Raw genomic sequence first — 21268 nt, 5'->3', positions numbered from 1 at the left:
AACAACAAAACCATGTAAATTTAAGGAGTGTTCATATATAAAATGTGCACAAAAATGAGTTCAAAACCAAAAGAATTACTTGAAAGAAAGAGCACTGAATTTAAAAGGCTAACAGAAGCAGATATTCAGTATTTCATCCATAAATGTTTGTTTTACAGGCTTCCTATCCTAGCACTTTGGACTGTTAAAACTAAAATGGTAAATACGATTGTTAAGAAACAAGAGAATAACTTAATCAAAAGTATTTGCTTGGAAATATTGGGTAAATCTGTATTTTTCGAAGCTAGCACAGCTTACCACATTTAGAAACTAATGATCTGGAAGAACCAATTTACAAAACAATACTTGCAAAGTATTTTTCATTGTACCTGGACAAGTGCACAGATATTGCTAATATGTTGTTTAAATATGAAGGAAGAACTCTTGCTCTCAGTGGAACAGCCAGCAAACACAATCAGAGCTTTGAACTGGATAAAACTATGAAGAATTACACTGCCAACAAAAGTGATCTGGAGTTTTGCAGAGAACAATGTTCTGATGGCACAACTGATATGACAAGAAAACATTCTGGAGTAATTTTCCAGATGAAGAAGCATCAGAAAGTAAATCAACACACTGGTTCTTTTGTTGACAAAATCTTGTTACACAAAAAGTCAGTTTAACTCAACAGCGGGTTTAGTGTTCTAATAAAAATCATGAAAATGTAAAGCATCAAAGATTATTTTATTATGTAATAATAAAGATGTATCTTATAAATGATTACTAATGGATTAATGTTAAAACAGTGTTAATGTTAAAACAATGGCTACTGTGGGGAAGTTGAAATTACAAACTCAGTGTTTTCTGTGAGATAAAAAACAAGTTTCATTCCACTTTTCAAAGATGACACTGGATAACCAAGTTGTATAATATCTTCAGTACTTTTAATGATCTTAAGCCTTCCTTACAAGGAAGAAATGCAACGTGCTTTTCAATGGCAGTTGAGATAAAGCGAAAAACAAAAGTTTCCTTGGAAGAAGTTTCTATAGATTATCACCATATGATTTATGAATGTAACACAACACTTTGAAGTTTAACTTTCCATCCAAATGAGATCCACAGATAGGAAATGTAATAGAACCGAATCTATTTCTTTCATTTAAAGATAATTTAACCACTGACAGCATAAACTGCTGGAATTCACTACTGTTGAAAGATAAAGCATCACTTGTTTTTGGTTAAATTCTAAATGAATATTCTGAGCTTGATGAAACTGTTTTTAAGATCACTTCTTCTAATCCCACCAACATAATTAACATGTTCTCTCCTTTATTTTTTAATAGAATACACATTTTATTTTTTATTTTTATTTAAATTTAACATTTTATTTTATTTTTGAGAGAGAGAGACAGAACATGAGTGAGAGAGGGGCAGAGAGAGAGAGGGAGACATAGAATCTGGGACAGGCTCCGGGCTCCAAGCTGTTAGCACACAGCCTGATGCAGGGCCTGAACGCATGAACCGCAAGATCACAACCTGAACCAAAATTGGACACTCAATTGACTGAAAAACCCAGGCACCCCTTATTTTTATTTTTGAGAGAGATACACAGAGAGAGAGCCAGAGGGAGAGACAGTGAGAATCATACGCAGGCTCCACACTTACCGTGAAGCCTGATGTGGGGCTTGATCCCACAACCCTGGGATCATAACCTGAGCTGAAATGAAGAGTCAGATGCTCAACCGACTGAGCCACCCATGCACCCCACAAATCCCTACTTTAGAGTACTATTAAATAAAAGCATAGCAACAGTTTAACCCTATGTCATCATCTGAAAGTACTGCCAACTTCAATCCAACCTAGATAACAAGCAAGACATAAGCTCATTTGTCACATTTAAACTTTAAGTACTGATAAGACAATGCTTGTTCAAGGTATATGTTAGGTGTCTAAAATACCCAACTGCTGGGGTGTCTGGGTGGCTCAGTCAGTTAAGTGTCTGACTCTTGATTTCAGCTCAGGTCAAGATCTCACAGTCATGAGATCAAGCCCCACATTGGGCTTTGTGCTGACAGCGCAAAGTCTTCTTGGGATTCTCTCTCCCTCTACTTCTGTCCCTCCCCTGCTCGTGCTCTCTTTTTCTCAAAATAAGTAAATAAACTTTAAAATAAATAAAATACCCAACTGCTATTTATCATAACTTTATTTTTATTATTTTTTTAGGTAATCTCTACACCCAACATGGGGCTCAAACTCACAAGAGTTGCATGCTCCACTGACTGAGTCAACCAGGCACACTTCTATTTCATAACTTTAGATACAATTACCAAATAACATAAAGTTAAGAGTGTAATAGAGAAATTTACCATAGTAATTGACTATACATGCACAGTTTTTATAATTCTTCACATTATTTTACTGATTATACTATTAAAATGCAATTTTGTCAGTTGAATAAACTACTTGACCTTTTATTTAGCATGTGCTGTTTGCATTTATTTTTTGATAAATGTTTTTTGTAAACTATCAGTCCATAATAGATGGGAAATTTTAAAAACTCATCTTCTACTAGTTTGAAAAACACTGGGCTAGCCTAAGTAGCTACTTGTATCTTGAGTTTCTGTCAAGAGTAAATCCACATAAATCCTGAATGAATCTCTATTAACTGAAATTTTACAAACACTTGAAGTAAACTTAAATTATTAAATATTTGGAAACTTTCAAGTTTCCAAATATAGAAAAATGTCTTAACTGGTTGTTGGTATTCATATGCAGAGTAGTTGTGGCCTCCCTTTATCAGAGGAGTTCACAGGTCTGGCACATTGCTTTCTTTTTTCACGGTAAATAAAGAGAACCTGGACTATAGCATATTTTCATATTTAATCCAGCATTTCAGCCACTGAAACTACTGTCTCCAATGGAAAAAAGAAACTGATGAGGATTCTCTTAAAAGAAAAACCTCCCCAGCTGAGATTAACAAACTGAACAAAATTGTCTTTGTAAATATCAACATGTTCTGATTGTAACCTTAGACTCCCTGAAGTGTAAGTAAATTTGAACTTGAAAAATAATTAAACACCTGGTTCAGAGATCTGTAGGTCATTAGGCTAGCTAATATCAATGAAAATATTAGACCTTGCCCCCCATGATTTAAAAATAATAGTGGTATTCACAGTGGCATATATTGCCAGTAATTAAAACTGGACACTGGGAGATGTACTGTGGGTTATTCAGGAATATGAAAGCAAATCTAAGCCACTCTTTTTTTTTTTAATGTTTTATTTATTTGGAGAGAGAGAAAATACAAGCAGGGGAGGGTTAGAGAAAGAGGGAGAGAGAGAGAATCCCAAGCAAGCTCTGCACTGCCAGTACATAGCCCGATGCAGGGCTCAAACTCATGAACTGTGAGATCATGACCTGAGGCAAAATCAAGAGTTGGACACTTAACCAACTGAGCCACCCAGGTACCCCTAAGCCACTCTTTCAAGACATAAGTCAGTGTTGGGAAGAGGATACCTGAGGCCATCAGAATTATTGCTACCATAAATAGTTTTCAAGTATGAAGGGAAAAAATTTTAAACCTCCATTTTAACTTAAAGTTTTAATGATTAATTTCACATTAATGTGAAAAGAAATAGAATTCTAGCAGCTACATGCACAAAACTGAGGTTCAGTCCCATTCCCTTCAAATCACCTATCTTGAGTCAATACATTAAGATTTGTTTTCCATCCCTATACGAGGATTCTTACAACTAGAAAAAAAAGAACTTAAGCATTGCTTTGTAGATTTTTTATTCATCACAGGTTAAATGGTATCACTCCAAAATGCAATCTCAAATCTCTTTCATTCTGCAAAAGTCTCTGCTGACCTCTCAGGAGAAAATGTAAACCGCAAATTATGGATCTCCTTCACTTTCTGGTACACCACTACCACTACTGTTTTACTTATTTTGTTTATATCGTCTGTGTCTGGCATTAAATTGGACTTCAGGAGAAAAGGAACTCTCATTCATCTTTGGGTTCCCAGGTCAAAATTCTAAAGTATAAATAATTAAAGAAAGGAATAACCAATTCTTTCAAGTTCCCAACTGCCGTCCTCTAAAGAATAGGTATTTTGTATTCAAACTTTCATTACTTTTTCTTTGACCAGTTCTCTACCTTCTGGGGTCTCAAAAAGTAGTTGAAGAAGTAGATGCTGTCTAGGGGCGCCTGCCTGGGTGGTTCAGTTGGTTAACCGTCTGACTTGTGATTTCAGCTGAGGTCATGGTCTCACAGTTTGAGAGTTCAAGCCCCCCATTAGGCTCTGCACTGACAGTGTGGAGACTGCTTGGGATTCTCTCTTTCTCCTTCTCTCTCTGCCCTCCCCTGCTCTTGCTCTCTCTCTCTCTCTCTCTCTCAAAAAAAGTAGATGCTGTCCAGAATCCTCCCACATAACAATCTTTGCAAATAAAAACTCCTGAGCCCTAACTTTGTACTACTAAAAGCCTGTGATTCCACATTTTAATTGTGTCAAAGTGAAGTAAGGGAACAAATAATAATACTAATACTAATACACCATTTTCTTTTCTTTCCCAGCCCTAAAGTATTTTAAAATGTACTACACAGTGAAGTTTAAATACCCTAGAGCTGAAAACAGATATAAAATCTGAGTCTCAAATAGTTGATATGAATTGAGAGGAAAGTAATAAAATGCATAGAGCTTAATATTTTTAAAGAATCTCAGAAAATTCTGCATATGGGGAAAGGATTAATAGAGATGAAAAGATTTTCAGAGATGAATAACATGACTTGCCAAATTTAAAACAGCAACAGAAGTAGTGAGTAGCAGATAAACTACTACCAAACAAAAAGTGACATAAAACAATAAATGGATAAATTATCCCACAATAATAGAACAACAAAAAGGACAAAACAGACTAGTAAGATGAAAGAAAAAAATGTTAGAAATATTATACAGATCAACCTTACCAATAATAGTTGTAGAAAGAAAAAAAACAGTATTTATTCTTTTAACAAATTTATTGAGCATACAGTAAACTATTGCAGGCACCAAGGAGTCAATAGTGAACAAGAGTGATATGGAAAAGTTCACATTCTAGAACAAATAAAGCTGAAGTAATAACCAAAGAAATGAAAACTAAACTATTAAAGTAGGAAGAAGGAAGGAGGGAGAGAGGGAAGGAGGGAAGGAAAAAGGGAAAAAAAGTGAGAGAACGAAGGAGAGAAGGTAGTTGAAGGAAAAATAAATGTACACATTTTGTGTTCTAGCTAAATTTAATGCAGAGATTGGCAGAATTTTCAAACTTCAAAGATAAAGAAGTATCCCATAAGCATCAAGTTACAGTTTAGAAAACAATCTGATTGGCAATGTTTAATACTAGGCATGTAACAAGGAAAAGGTTAAATTGGCACTCCTATACACCATAGGGGGAGTGTAAATAGGCACAATTTTCTAAAGATTAATTTAACAATCCCACTTCTAGGAATCTAGCTTAAGAAAATAATCAATGATGTAAAGATTTACATAAATGTGTACAAGGGTGTTCAACACAGTATTATTTAAAATGGCAAATTGAAAAACAACCTAAATGGCAAATTATCTAGGATGAAGCAAATTACATTTTGGATATTCAGTGGAATACTATACAGACATTAAAAGCTCTTTTTCAAATATTTTATTATATGTCAAAATGCTTGTGATCCAAACTTAAATGGAAATGAAGAGCATGGCCTCAATTTTTTTTCTTAAAAAAAAAACAACCCAGCACATATTTATGTATAGACATTTGGATGAATATGCATGTGTACACATACATATTTATACACAAAAATCAACTGGGAGTGCACTAAAATATTAATAGAGGTAATTTTTATCTCTTTTACTTTGCAAAGCTTTTCAAGACCATTTACATTTAATGTAATGACAGGTTGATATGACTATGTTTAAGTCTAGCATCTTGCTGTTCCCTGTTTGTCCAAACTGTATTTTGTTCTCTTTCCCCTCATTACCTGCCTTCTTTTGGATTAACGGAGAATTTTTTTAGGATTCCATCTCCACAATTACTTGACTAGCTATAATTCTATTTAATTTTCCTAGTGGTTACTCTAGGTTTTACATTGTATCTTTATATTACCTTTAACTTAGGCTGCTTTCCCATAGCAGATAAAGAGCACCTCATGTATTATTTAAGAACTTTCTAATCATGTATTTCCATTTTCCTCCCATCTTTTTGCTGTTGTCATGCATTTTAATTTTACTTCTATATGTTATAAAATCCACAATACATTATTACTTTTGATTTCAAAACCAAGTATCTTTTTTTCCCCCCAAAATATTTATTTTGAGAGAGAGCACAAGCAGGGGAGGGACAGAGAGAGAATCCCAACCAGGCTCCGCACCACCAGCGCACAGCCCATGCAGGGCTCAAACCCACAAACCATGAGCCAAAATCGAGTTGGACACTTAACCGACTAAACCACCCAGGTGCCCCCCAAGTATCTTTTTAAAGCTACTAATTCCAGAACATTTCCATCACTCCGAACGTACACAACCATACCTGTTAGTCACTCAATTCAATTATCATTTAAAGGAATTAATAATAAATATCTTTATATTTACCCCACATTTACCACTTCCGGTACTTTTCAATCCTTTGTAAAGATCCATATTTCTACCATAAATAATTTATCTTTTGCCTGAATAACTTCCTTTAACATTTCTTGTTGTACAGGTCTGCTGGCAACAAATACTCTCAGCATGAGTTTGTTCAAAAGTCTTTATTTCACTACTATTTCTGACAAGTATTTTCCAAGATAAGGAATACTAGGCTAACAGTTCTGTTTGTTTGTTTTTAAGCACTTTAACGATGTCTCTCCACCGTCTTTTGATTTGCTAAATTTCTGATAAGAAATCTGCTGACATTCTTGTTACCCTACATAATGTGTCTTTTTTCTCTGCCTGCTTTTGAGATTTTGCCCTATCACTGGTGGTCAGCAATTTGATTATGATGTATCTTGATGTGGTTTCCTTTATACATATTCTCCTTGAGATTTGTTGTGCTTCTTGAATCTGTGGGTTTGCAATTTTCATCAAATTTGGAAATTTTCTGGTCATTATTAAAAATGTCTTCCGTTCTCCTCCCTCCCTCTTTTCTGGGCTCCAATACACATATGTTAGACTGTTCTTGTTCCTGACTACTGTTCCTGTTCTAGACATTGATGATCTGCTAATTTTTCCTCACATTTTTTCTCTGTCGCATTTGGAACAGTTCCTACTGTTACATCTTCACGTTCACTGATCTGCTGGTGCCTCGTGTGCTGCTAATCCCTTGAGTATATTTTTCACTCCATTTCTATCTCTGGGAGTTATATTGAGGTCTTTTTAATATCTCTCCATTATGTTAACCATTTCCTCTACCTACCTGAACATATAAAGCATATTTAAAAGAGCTGTTTTAGGGGTGCCTGGGTGGCACAGTCGGTTAAGCCTCTGACTTTGGCTCAGGTCATAATCTTGCAGTTGGTGGGTTCGAGCCACACATCAGGCTCTGTTCTGACAGCTCAGAGCCTAGAACCTGCTTCAGATTCTCTGTCTCCCTCTCTCTCTGCCCCTCCCCTGCTCACACTCTCTCTCTCAAAAAATAAACATTAAAAAAAAAATAGAGCTATTAAAAGAGCTGCTTTAATGAACTTTTTTATTCCATCATCTCTGGGTTTATTTCCATTTTTTTATTTTTCTGATTATTTTCTAATTATAGGTCCTATTTTTCTGGTTCTTTGCTTGCCTGGTAATTTTTTAATTGGATGGCAGGGACACTGTGAATTTTATGTTTGGGGTACTAGATTCTGCTATATTCCCTTAAAAAGTGCTTGTTTTTGTTCCAGAACACAATTAAGTTTCTTGGAATCATTGGATCCTCCAAGGCTTGCTTTTATGCTTTGGTAGGGCAGGTCCAGAGCAGCCTTTATTTTAGGGCTAATTTAGCCCTATAACCAAGGCAATATCTTTTTGATGCCCTACATATACTTTGGCTAGTGAGAACATACACTATTTCCAACCTTGTGTGAGTTTCAGCCTACTATTTTTCAGTGGAGTTCTTTTTTTGGCTTCAGGTAGTTTCTTCTTATGCATGTGAAGATCAGTACTCAACCAGACTCAAGGGTACACACCCGCATATCTCTGGGGTTCTCTGGGCAACTTCTCCTCTCTTACATTGTGCCCCACAAATGAGAGCTGCCTTTGCCCCATCAAACTCCCATCTCTGTCTTCTCAACTCAAGGAAACCACTGGGCTCTATTTGGGTTCCCCTCTCCACTCTGCAGCCTGAAAAACACCTCCCAACAAGAAACTGGGGCAACCACAGAGCTCGGTAAATTCGTTTCTCTTCTTTCAGTGATCACAGCCGTGTTGCCTCTCATCCAATGTCTCTAAATTGTTATTTCATATGCTGACTTTCCAGTTGTTTAAAATAGCAAGGTAAATTCAGTCCCTGACATTCCATCGTTGCTGGACAGAATCAATTTTATGATCAACTAGTGATTTCACAATTTCTTATCTAAAGTATTCATCCAGAACTCTCTTTTTTAGTACCTAACAATGCTAACTACTCCTTTTTTTCTTGGAATTTGTTCCACTCTTAGTTTGACACTAAACTCTTAATTCTCCTGCTTCTCTATGATTTCTTATTCTTGAATCCCCAAATATAGGCAAATTTCCAAAGTTCTGTCCTTGCCACATTATCTTCTCCATCTGTGCAGGATTCTCACCATGTGTGATTTCAACAAGCCCTACAATTTCATTTATGACCTCTTTCTTTTGCTGCTGACTTTTCTTTTTTCTTTTTTAATTTTTTTTTTTAACGTTTATTTATTTTTGAGACAGAGAGAGACAGAGCATGAATGGGGGAGGGGCAGAGAGAGGGAGACACAGAATCTGAAACAGGCTCCAGGCCTCGAGCTGTCAGCCCAGAGCCCGACGGAGCCCGACGCGGGGCTCGAACTCACGGACCGAGAGATCTTGACCTGAGCTGAAGTCGGACGCTTAACCGACTGAGCCACCCAGGCGCCCCCGCTGCTGACTTTTAACACAAGAGAAGCATCACATGTAACTGGTTCTGGACTTTTTCATTCATGAACAGAATACAAAGAAAAAAAGCAGAACACAAAATGTAAAATCTCAACTCCATTTTAAAACGTGAGAGTTCATACATATACTTTCATAACACGTAACCAAAACAAATAAACAAACACACCCAGAAGTTAATTCAGTTAAAATGTTAAGAATGATAATCTATTCTATGGATAATTTTTTCTTCTATATACTTTTCTGCATTTTCTACACAGGCACACATAAACACACACACATTGGCATACACTAAATTTATAATGAAAACTTATTTTCTAAATCCCCACTTCCAGCTCACAGCTTCAGCATCTCAAACCAATATAGGCCAGCATCTCAAACCAATACATATTCAAAGACTAGTCACATATCTTCCACCTAGAGCCTGCCTGTCCTTCTCTGTTCTGTTTAATAGTACAAAGTCCTCTCATAAACTTCAGTCATTTCAACTTGTTCCTCTGTCCCCACACTCAGTCAACAATCCTGATAGAAATGAGTCTCAATTCATGGGAAACAATATTACTGCAGAAAGCTCTAGAATAATGATCTTAAGCAGCACTGAATAGCTAGAAAACGAGACCCCCCCCCCTTTTTTTTCCAGGTCAAAGATACAGGAGAAATCTGCAAAGAGGAAGCAATGCCCTTGGCATAGAACCAGGTTGTGCCAGGGGTAAAGAGGTAGACTTTGAGGAAAGGGCCAAAGTTGGACAATAAGCCCAGGGGAAAAACTACTGTACTGAGCAGACTGAGAGTCAAGAGGCTGGGGACTTAATGACCCTCTATTCTGGTGATACCTATACATGAAAACAAGGAGAAATATGTAGTAAAATAAAACTTTAAATGGCACTATGGTATAAATCTGTTTTGCTGACAAAACTGGCATTAAATGATGGTTGATGTGAATAATACACACTACCAACTTTTACATATAATTAACCAGCTCTGAATGATAAAGTCTTACCTTTTTATTCTAATGCTCCTTTAAAAATAGGTAATAGGGGAGCCGGGCACTTCAGTCGGCTGAGCATTGGACTTCGGCTCAGGTCACAATCTCATGGTTCACAAGTTTGAGTCCTGCATCAGGCTTTCTGCTATCAATGTGGAGCTCTCTTCAGATCCTCTGCCCACCCCACCTCCCTCTCTCTCAAAAGTAAACATTAAAAAAATAATAAAAATCGGTAATAAATGAACAAGGTACAGAATTCAAAGATCACAAAATACGATGTCTGAGCCTTGAGGACATTATGTTAAGTGAAATAAGCCAGTCACAAAAATACATACGAATATTTTATGACTCCACTTTTATGGGGTATCTAGAGTAGTCAAATTCATAGAAACACAACGTAGAATGGGTGATTGCCAGAGGTAAAGGGGAGGAGGAAACGAGGAGCTGTTTAATGGGTTTGAAAAGTTCTGGGGGCACCTGGGTGGCTCAGTTGGTTAAGCATCAGCCTTTTGGTTTTGGCTCAGGTCATGATCTCATGGTTTGTGAGTTTGAGCCCCACTTCGGGCTCTGCTGACAGTGTGGAGCCTGCTTGGGATTCTCTCTTTCTCAAAATAAATTAAAAAAAAATTTTTTAAGTCCTGGATACTGGTTATACAATGATGTGAATAAAATTAAATTAAGAGTACTGAATTGTACACCTGAAATGCTTAATACAGTACATTTTATATTATGTGCACTTTGCCATTATGAAAATTTTTAAAATTTAAAAGTATATGAGTATTCAGGGAAAGTATCTCCCATTTTGTTCCCCAGCCACCAACTTCTCCCCAGAGAGCCAGCATTAATATACTTTTCTATACTTCCAGAAATATTCTATTTATATACTTTTTATGTAAATGACTTAAAAAATATACCCACACAAAATACAGTTGGTCCTTAAACAACACAGGTTTGAACTTTGCAGATTTAGTCATAATAAAATTTTTTTTGATGAATACAGTACAGTACTGTAAATGTATTTTCTCTTCCTCTTAAACATTTTTTCTCTAGCTTATATATTTGTATAATATACAAAATATGTGTTAATTCACTGTTTATGTTCACAGCAAGCCTTCCAATTAACAGTAGGCTACTAGCAGCTAAGTTTTGGGGGAGTCAAAAGTTACACACTGGAAATGCAAACCAAAACTACAATGACTTCATACTAGTCAGAATGGCTAGTATTAAAAACACAAGAAATAACAAGTACTGGCAAGGATGCGGAGAAAAGGGAACCCTCACCCAGTTGGTGGGAACGTAAGTTGGTGCAGCTGCTATGGAAAACAGTAGTTTTCCTCAAAAAATTATAAATTCTGTACGATCCACTAATTCCACTGCCCATTTACCCAAATGAAAACACTAGTTTCAAGATATATGCACTCTTATTTACTGCAGTATTATTTATAATAGCTAAGAGCTGAAGGCAATTTAAGTGCCGATGGATGGATGGATGGATGGATGGATGGATGGATGGATGGATAAAAAAGATGTGGTATATATGCACACTGAAGTATGACTCAGCCATAAAACAGAACGAAATCTTGCTATTAGTGACGACATGGATGGACCTAGAGGGTATCATGCTAAGTGAAATCAGAGACAAATACCACAAGATTTCATTTATATGTGGAAAAATCTAAACAACAAAACAAATGAACAAACAAAAACAGAAAAATTCTCACAGAGAATTTTGCCAGAGGGAAGGGGGGTTGAGGGGACAGGCGAAACAGGTGAAGGAAGTTAAGAGGTACAAACTTTCAGTAATAAAAAAAGTCACAAACAGGGATGAAAAGTATAGCAAAAGGAATGCAGTCCATAATATTACAACAATGTTGTATGGTGACAGAGTGTAACTGCATGTATAGAATTGTGGATTATTTTGAATACCTGAAATGTAACACTGCATGTCAACTATACTTCAATTTTAAAAAATGCAAATTGTACTACACAGGTGGTCAGTGCCCCTAACCCCCATGTTTTTCAAGGGTCAACTGTATTAGCATACTACATATATCATTCATGCACCTTGCTTGGTCTTTTAAAAACATCTTAAGAGATGTTTCTAAATTAGTTCACAAAGAACTCCCTTCCACTTTTTAAGAGCTGCTATTCATTCACTCTATTATATTACCATTAATTATTTCACCAGTTCCCCACTGACTGGTAACTAGAATTTGTCCCAACTTTTGTTATGATAAGCATGGCAATGAATGTCTTCATACTACTTAACTGCCACATACAAGAGTGTATATGTATGTATTCGTGTTTACAAGCACAGAAAAGAACTGCTAAAAAAAAAAAAAGGGGGTATGTGCATTATGACTGTGTATATACATGCTATTATCTATTTAGAATTTGTTATTGAATTATAGCATACATTCAGAAAAGTACACAAAAGCTTGATGAATTTTCCCAATGTAAGCACAACTGTGTAACCAGGACCCACATTAAGATATAGAACACTACAAGCCTCCAAAAGCTTGTCTTGTGTTCCTTTTCAGTGAGGTAACACTACTCTGACTTCTAACAACATAGCTTTAATTTTGTGTTTTGGAACTTGTATTTTTGTCTGGCTCTTTCACTCACCATTATGGTTGTAAGAACCATCTATTTTTGTGTGTAAATTGTAACTCATTCATTCTTGTTCTCTAATGTTCTATTGTATAAACACATCATAATTTATTTATCCTTACTACTCTTGAAGTACATACATTTTTAATTTTAATGGATATTATCAAACTGCTCTTCAGAGTTTAGAATCCTACCATTACTATATGGAACTTGATACTTCTCTACATCTCAGCCAAGTTAATCAAAATTTTTGATCTCTGCCAATCTAATACATTAAAAACGTTTTCAATATAGTTTCAATTTGCTCTTATTATGGCTGAAATTTCCTGTTTAAGAACTATTTGTGTTTATTTTCAACTGTCTTTTTTTAAGTTTGTTTGTTTGTTTTGAGAGAGAGAGAAGAGGAGAGAATTCCAAGCAGGTTCCACACTGTCAGCGCAGAGCCCAATGCAGGGCTCGAACTCAAGAACCATGAGATCATGGTCTGAGCCGAAATCAAGACTTGGATGCTTAACTGACTGAGCCACCCAGGTGCCCCTATTTTCAACTGTCTTTGAGTGTACTGTGCCCACTCGTCTGTTGAGATGTTGGTCCTTCCTGTATTTATTTAAAAGGATTCCTGTCTTTTCCTTTTCTTTAAAGGAAATTAGCTCCTTGAAAATGATGCACGGCAAATATTTTTTCCCAGTTTATCTTTGGCATTCCAACTTCATTTATGCTAGTTTTTGCCATGCACAGGTTTTGTCTGCCTTTATGCAAATTAATCAACTTTTTCTCTTTATGGTTTCTGAGATTTTATAAAACTTAGAGCAACTGGAACTCTCATATGTTGCTGGTGGGAATGTAACCTGGTATACTCACTGTGGAAAACAGTTTGGCAATATACACTAAAATTAAACATATATGTAGCCTATGACCCACCACTTCCACTCAATTCCAAGAACAAATGAGTACTTAACACCCAACAAACACATACAAGAGTGTTCTAAGCAGTTTTATTCATTTTAGCAAAAAAAAAAAAGTAAACAACAAAAATTTCTATCAATGATAGTGTGGCATATTAACACAATACTACACAATAAAAAAGAACTGCTACATGCAACATAAATAAATCTCATATAGTGTTAAGCGAAAGAAATGAGACACAAAAGAAGACTTAATATATTGATTTATTTGAAGATCAAAAACAGGCAAAACTAATTGATGGCCAGAGGCCCAAAAAGCGATTACCACCAAGGGGGTTGGTACTGACTAGGAGGCAAATATAAGGGAAACTTTGGGGGTGCTAGAGAGTCTATTTCCTGATCTAGGTGACAGATCCTGTTACACGTGTACAGATACATAAAAAATATTGGCCCTTTAAAATATGTGTACTTTCCTTTTTTTTTAATTTTTTTTAAATTTTTTAAATTTACATCCAAATTAGTATATAGTGCAACAATGATTTCAGGAGTAGATTCCTTAGTGCCCCTTCCCCATTTAGCCCATCCCCCCTCCCACAACCCCTCCAGTAACCCTCAGTTTGTTCTCCATATTTATGAGTCTCTTCTGTTTTGTCCACCTCCCTGTTTTTATATTATTTTTGTTTCCCTTCCCTTATGTTCATCTGTTTTGTCTCTTAAAGTCCTCATATGAGTGAAGTCATACGATTTTTGTCTTTCTCTGACTAATTTCACTTAGCATAATACCCTCCAGTTCCATCCACGTAGTTGCAAATGGCAAGATTGCATTCTTTTTGGTTGCTGAGTAATACTCCATTGTGTGTGTGTGTGTGTATGTATATATATGTGTGTATATATATATATACCACATCTATATACCACATATATATACCACATCTTCTTTATCCATTCATCCATCCATGGACATTTGGGCTCTTTCCATACTTTGGCTGTTGATAGTGCTGCTATAAACATGGGAGTGCATGTGTCCCTTCGAAACAGCACACCTGTATCCCTTGGATAAATGCCTAGTGTGCAATTGCTGGGTCGTAGGGTAGTTCTATTTTTAGTTTTTGAGGAACCTCCATATTGTTTTCGAGAGTGGCTGCACCAGCTTGCATTCCCAAAATATGTGTACTTTCCTATCTGTGAATTGTATCTCAATAAAAGCTTTTCTTTTTTTTTAAGTGAGATGGCAAGCTAGCTTTCTTTTTCCTCAAATGGCTAACACAATACTACTTACTTATTGAAGAATTCACTGTTTTCACCTTCATTACCTGTGACATTTCTATAAATGAGGTCACAGCACTACTCTCAGCTCTGTTCTGGGGATAACCTACCTGCTCCGGCATGCTTAATCACTTCAGCTTGAACCCTGACTTTCACAGTACTAATTCTCCTTCGTGAATTATTGATTTTCATATTTTATAAAAAATTCCATTTGTGTTCTTTCATATAAACTTTAGAATCATGTTTTTAAAAGCCTGTGGAAATATTAACTGGGATTACACTGAATTTACAAATTATGTTTGATCAACTCCAAAATACCTTCAATGTAAGATGTACAATTTTATGTAGCCCTAAAAAAAGGACATTGCCACCCTGACATAATGCTGCCTTGTGACTGAGGATTTTTCTTTTAGGCTTATTAAAATAGCTCTTTTAGCATATGCATATGAATTGTGCTTATAATGAAAGGAAAATAAGTAAAATAAACTGGTTAAGATGTTCATAAATAAAACTTCTTCACCACTACCACATGGCCAGAAGTGACTAGAAGGTATCCTCAATTTTAAGGCATATCTCAATTAAAAAAATATAACAAGAAATCCATTATATATTAACAGAAATAAATTCTTTATGAAAAATCACTATTTTCCAAAACAAAAACTTAGTGAAGAGTCACATCTGGCTTAAAAGGAGACAGTTTTTGTCTAGAGACAATTAAAAAAAATTCCACATAGATTGTTGACCTAAATGTGAAAGACAAAATGTAAGAGAAAATATCTTTATCGAGAATATCTTCAATACCAAGATACAAAAAGCTGATTATAAAGGAGAAGGTTAACTGTGTTAAAACTAATAATTTCTGTTAATCAAAACATACCTTTAAGAAAATGAAAAGGCAAAGCAAGCCACAGAGTGGAAGAGAATATACACAACACAGATTATCTGAAAAAAGACATATATAGACACATGTATATACATACACACATATATACATATAAATATGTATATATATATGTATCTTAAAATGAATAAGACAAAGAACGAACACCAGGTAGAAAAATGGGCAAAAGACTTTAATGAGCCTTTCAAAGAGAAGATATCTAAATGGCCAACAAAAAAACAGAGGAAAGGCTGCTCAACCCCTTTAGTAATTAGGGAAATGCAAATTAAAACCAAATAGGAATGTTAAATAGAACAACCACTTTGGGAAACTGTTCTATAGTTTCTAACAAAATTAAATACCTACCCTATGACCCAAAAATACACTGAGTGTGTGTGTGTGTGTGTGTGTATAAAATCATACAATGGCACTAAGCAATAAAAAAATAACTGATAAAACCAACAACTTGGATGAACTGCTATTATGCTGGGCAAAAGAAGCCAGACACAAGAGAGTGCATACTGTTAGGAGTCCTTTTACATGAAGTTCAAGAATAGGAAAAGCAAATTTACAGTGATAGAAGTCAAAACAGTATTGTCAGGGGGCACCTGGGTAGCTCAGTGGGTTGAGCGACCGACTTTGGCTCAGGTCATGATCTCACGTTTGTGAGTTTGAGCCCCGCGTCGGGCTCTGTGCTGACAGCTCAGAGCCTGGAGCCTGCTTCTGATTCTGTGTCCCCCTTTCTCTCTGCCCCTCCCCCACTCATGCTCTGTCTCTCTCTGTCTGAGAAATAAATAAACATAAAAAAATTTTTTAAAAAACAGTATTGTCAGAATAACAGCTTCTGACTGAAAAGTTGCATAAGAGTACTTTCTGAGGTGATAGGAATGTTCTTCTGAGTAGTGGCACACGCATATATAAAAAAATTTTCAAGTTGTACATTTAGAATTTTTGCATTTTACTGAAATACACCTCAATAACCCACAAAAATCCATTACATATATACCAGAATGGCTAATAAAATTTAATAGACTGACAATTCCAACACCCGACAAACAGGTAGAACAACAGGAAATCTCATACATTGTTGGTAGGAATCTAAATTATTGCAATCACTTTGGAAAACAGTCTGGCATTACCAACTAAAATCGAAGACACACAAAAATGTTCATAGCAGCATTATTCATAATTGCTGCAAAGTGAAAACAACTTAAATGTCCATCCAAAAAAAGAGTGAATAAGTTAATTGTGATGTATCTGTATAACAGAATAGTCAGCAATGACACATAAACTCTAGCTCCGTAAAACATGGATGAATTTCACAAAATACTGTTGAGTGAAAGCAGCCAGAATAAAGAATACAAACTAAATGGTTCCATTTAAATGGAACCGTTTACAAAGTTCAAAAAGCAGGAAAAACTAAACCAAGTTTAGATGCAACCTCAGGTAGAAAAGTAAGAAAGTGAGTATCATAAAAGTCAGGACAGAAGTTAGTTACTCTTGAGAAGGAGGAAGAGTATATTTGATAAGGAGGGGGTTAAGGGAGGGCTTTCTGAAGACAATAGTCTATTTGATGACCTGGATGTTGGTTACAAGGGTTATGCTTTGTCATTACTACGTCAAAAAAGATGCACAGCTCAATGTCTCTTCCATATGTATGTTACAAATCAGAACAAAAAAGGTTAAAAAAAAAAAAATCAATGGGACCTGGTGATTGATTGGATTTGGTGGGGGAGGGGAGGGTGGAGAAACAACCAAGGACAACTCCCAGGTTTCTGACTTGCACAACTGCTGGGGCAGTGATGCCTTTCACTGGGATCAGAAAAAGCCTTTTCAGGGTAAGAATATTAATTAAATCTTGGACACATTAAACTTATAGCACTTTGGAGACATCTAACTAGAGATGTCCAGCAGGCAATTAGATATGCAGATCTAGAGTTCAAAAGAGAGATATAAATTTTGAGGCTATAGACATAAATTTCCAGGCTAGAGATATAAATTTTAGGTTCATCTGTGAGTGATGCCATGAACACGGACATGACTGTTTAGAGAAAGAAGACTAACAAGAGGGTAGGGCTGATTCCTGGTAAACCAACATAATGGGTAATTGCAGGAGGATAAGCCAGTAAAGAAAGCTGAGAAGGAACCAAGTGGTAGGAGGAAAATCAAGAACATGTCATGAACCATTAAGCAAGGGAAGAGAACGTCTCATGAGTAATAAGTCACCCACTGCAGGTTGATGCATACTTAAGAGAGAATATGGCTTATGTGCAATACTCAACAAGCCAGTTTTTATTCCACCTCTTTCTGGTTGATTTGAGACAACAACCCAAGAGAAAAACCAATGCTTCTGAGAATGGCTGAAAGTTTCTATGTTATCTTTAGAAGTGAGCAATCAAGGCCCTTCTCACTGTTCTTTCTCCCTGATTCTCACAAAGGAAGAGGACAGATTTGAGAGCACTGATTGGGTCTGTGTGATACTGGGTAGAATCGCCATTAAAAGTTCAGCACACGAGTACAGGCTCACTTTTCTGCTTCTTCTACATGACTAGAGTGGTATGAGAAGCCCTCAAGAGGGTTTCTCTTCTCTAAGTGAGAGCCAGGGCCAAACCTACTACTTGGGCAGAAAAGGCCTGAGGCATGTGGCCAAGGCCAGATCAGCAGTCAGCCAAAGCAAATGTGCGCTTTGGTTACACAGCCCTGGGCACTGATAGGAATGAGTTAGAGCAGGCTTTGCTCACATCACAAAGGAAAAATCTAGCCATGTTTGAGAATTGGGGAGATGAAAGGGGTCCATATCACAGCCTGTTTTAGTTTGAAACAATTTAAGACTAACTGGATTAAAAAAAAAAAATTTCCACATGAACCCAGCTGGGCTCATTACATTCTTTTGTCTTGGGAGTTTGGTACCCAAGTCCTAGTTAAGAATAAATGCAAAGTATTTTAGTTTTTCATTTGTAAGTACAAATATTTAACATAAATTTCTTCCTTGGGGAGCCTATAGAGTTGAAAATAGTGGTTGCAGACTAGAGAAAATTGTTCCTGGGATCCATGATCAGGAATACCATCATAAAATTTCTCAATTTACAGCACCACATAAATCACATACAAAACAAGACCACAATGGGCATCTAGGTTAAAATGATAACAGATTAGTAACTCCAGAAATAGATACAATATGTTACTTGATGGGAAGTTTTGAGTAAAGGTTGACTCCCAAATTCATCTAAACATTAAGTACAATTCTAATCAAAATCTCATTGGGATGTTTTTTAGAACTCATCAAAATAAATTCTAAAATTCATCTGAGATGGAATAGCCAAAACATTTTTTAAAATGAGCATATTTGCCCTATCAGATGTCAAATTACTATTTAAAACCACAGGGCAGATGGGGACTATAGTAATGGAAATGTGTGGAAACACAGACAACATGTCACTAGAACAGAGCTGAGAATCCAGAAAGAGGCCCTATAGAATACAAGGAAATTCTTGTGGTACTTCAAATATGGTCAAGTCAATAAATTGGGAGTTAGGCAAAAGTCTATCAATTTAGAAAAAAGTTAGATCCCTACCTCACACCACACACAAAAGTATATTCCATTCAAACTAAAGGAGCTAAATATGAAAAAAAATTCAAACAAAATATATGAAAGTTAAAAAAAAAACAACCACCTTGGGATGCTACAGATTTTGCTGAACAAGATTAATGAAAGAAAAAAAAAAACCATGTTTTAAAACAATAGCTACATTTTATGAGCATTTACTTTTGTGTCAGGTGCTATACTGTTTACAGAAACTGGTGCATTGGTACACTTCATATTCACAATAATCCTGAGTTAGACACTACTGTCACCCTCATTTTATGAAGAGGAAACTGAGACAAAAGAGAGATCAAGTTATACAGCCAAGATTTCAATCCAGGTACTCTTGCTCTATAGAAGTCTGTGATATTAATTTTTAACACAATGCACAAGCAGAAATAAATCAAACTTATAAAACACAGTGTAGTTGAGTATACTCCACCTTAATTCATATTTTGTCATGGATCTTCCACTATTTTACTTCTCAAATACAATGATTATTTATTTTTTTTATTTTTGAGAGAGAGAGCATGCACAAGCAGAGGAGGGACACATACAGAGAGAGAGAGAGAGAGAGAGACAGAGAGACAGAGAGACAGAGAGAGAGAGAGACAGAGAGAGATGTACAGAATCTGATACAGGCTCCAGGCTCTGAGCTGTCAGTGCAAAGCCCAATGCAGGGGCTCGAACTCTGAAGTTTGAGATCATGACCTGAGCCAAAGTCGGACGCTTAACCGACTGAGCCACCCAGACACTCCTCAATGACTATTTTTAAAATGGTCAATAATCACACAACAGTGAAAATAGCATCCTTGAAATTCCTCTAAGTTATAGATGCTCATAATGAAAGCAACTTTATAGCTTATAATCTAATGGTTTTAAAAATTCTTAGTAAAAGAATTTTTTCCAAATGAAATTTTATGTGGATCTATAATGAGAAACAGATTAAAGTAGTATTTCATTCTATCACTGTATTTTATTTAAGTATTTACAGCTTTTTAAGTGTTTTATTTTATTTATTTTAAATAGGCTCCACGCCCAACGTGGGGCTTGAACCCACAACCCTGAGATCAAGAGTCTGATGCTCTACTGACTGAGCCAGCCAGGCACCCCCTTATCAGTACATTTTAAAAGCTCAAGTTTATAACATTTACAATGAAGGTGTTCTGATTAACACAAACTAAATTATGGATGATTGGGGCAGTCAGACTTGTTATGTTTTGATTGCACAGTATCAAGAAAAGCCCGATCCAAAGAGATTAGCAGTTGCAAATGATAAAGACTTTTTTTGTCATTTTTTTAATAGTACATTAATGCTATCTAAGGATTTTATTATACCTGTCCAGAAGTCTAAGTAGAAGAACATTCCTAAGTTAAATCTCTAATAATAAATCTTAAAATATGTAATAATAATGACATGACATATTATGCATAAAGCAGTCACATGTAATAGTATAAGACAGTAAGAGTTCCATAATAGTGAATTTGCTGATATAATTTTACACGAGCAAACAAGCACCGGCCTGAATTTTTAAAATACCAATATATAGCTGTAATTCTTCTAATCAATAGCATTTTTTAGAATTCAAGTATATACACAAAGAAAGCAAGAAACTCTATTATAAGGATTGTTATCCTGAATGGTGGTATTATGGATAATTTTAATTTTTTTTTTTTATCTTAAGAGAGAGAGAGTGCGTGAGCAGGGGAGAGGCAGAGAGAGAGGGAGAGAGAGAAAATCCCAAGCAGGCTCTGTACCCGCAGCATGGAGCCCAACACAGGGCTGATCCCCCAAACCGTGAGATCATGACCTGAGCCAAAATCAAGAGTAAGACACTTAACCGACTGAGCCACCCAACTGCCCTAGGATAATTTTAATTTTGTCCTTTTGCTTATTTTCCCTCAAATATTCTAAACATGTTACTTTCCCCCTCTTCTTTTTTACTTTTTATCTCAAAATAACTATAAATCACAGGGA

The 21268-nt window shown here is 35.9% G+C and overlaps 1 protein-coding gene and 1 non-coding gene across 2 annotated transcripts in view; both read right to left on the bottom strand.

Moving 5' to 3' along the window:
* VKORC1L1 (vitamin K epoxide reductase complex subunit 1 like 1) overlaps positions 1–21268 on the bottom strand; it is a 62196-nt gene that overhangs the window by 33098 nt on the left and 7830 nt on the right. The gene's annotated exons all lie outside the window — the stretch shown is intronic.
* Positions 20326–20398, bottom strand: TRNAK-CUU. The gene has a single exon. It is a non-coding gene; the product is annotated as a tRNA-Lys (tRNA).

Source organism: Lynx canadensis, chromosome E3, assembly GCF_007474595.2.
Source record: "Lynx canadensis isolate LIC74 chromosome E3, mLynCan4.pri.v2, whole genome shotgun sequence".
In the NCBI taxonomy this organism is placed as follows: domain Eukaryota; kingdom Metazoa; phylum Chordata; class Mammalia; order Carnivora; family Felidae; genus Lynx; species Lynx canadensis.
The sequence above is the reverse complement of the archived record's forward strand: the minus strand, read 5'-3'. Positions and strand labels throughout refer to the sequence as shown.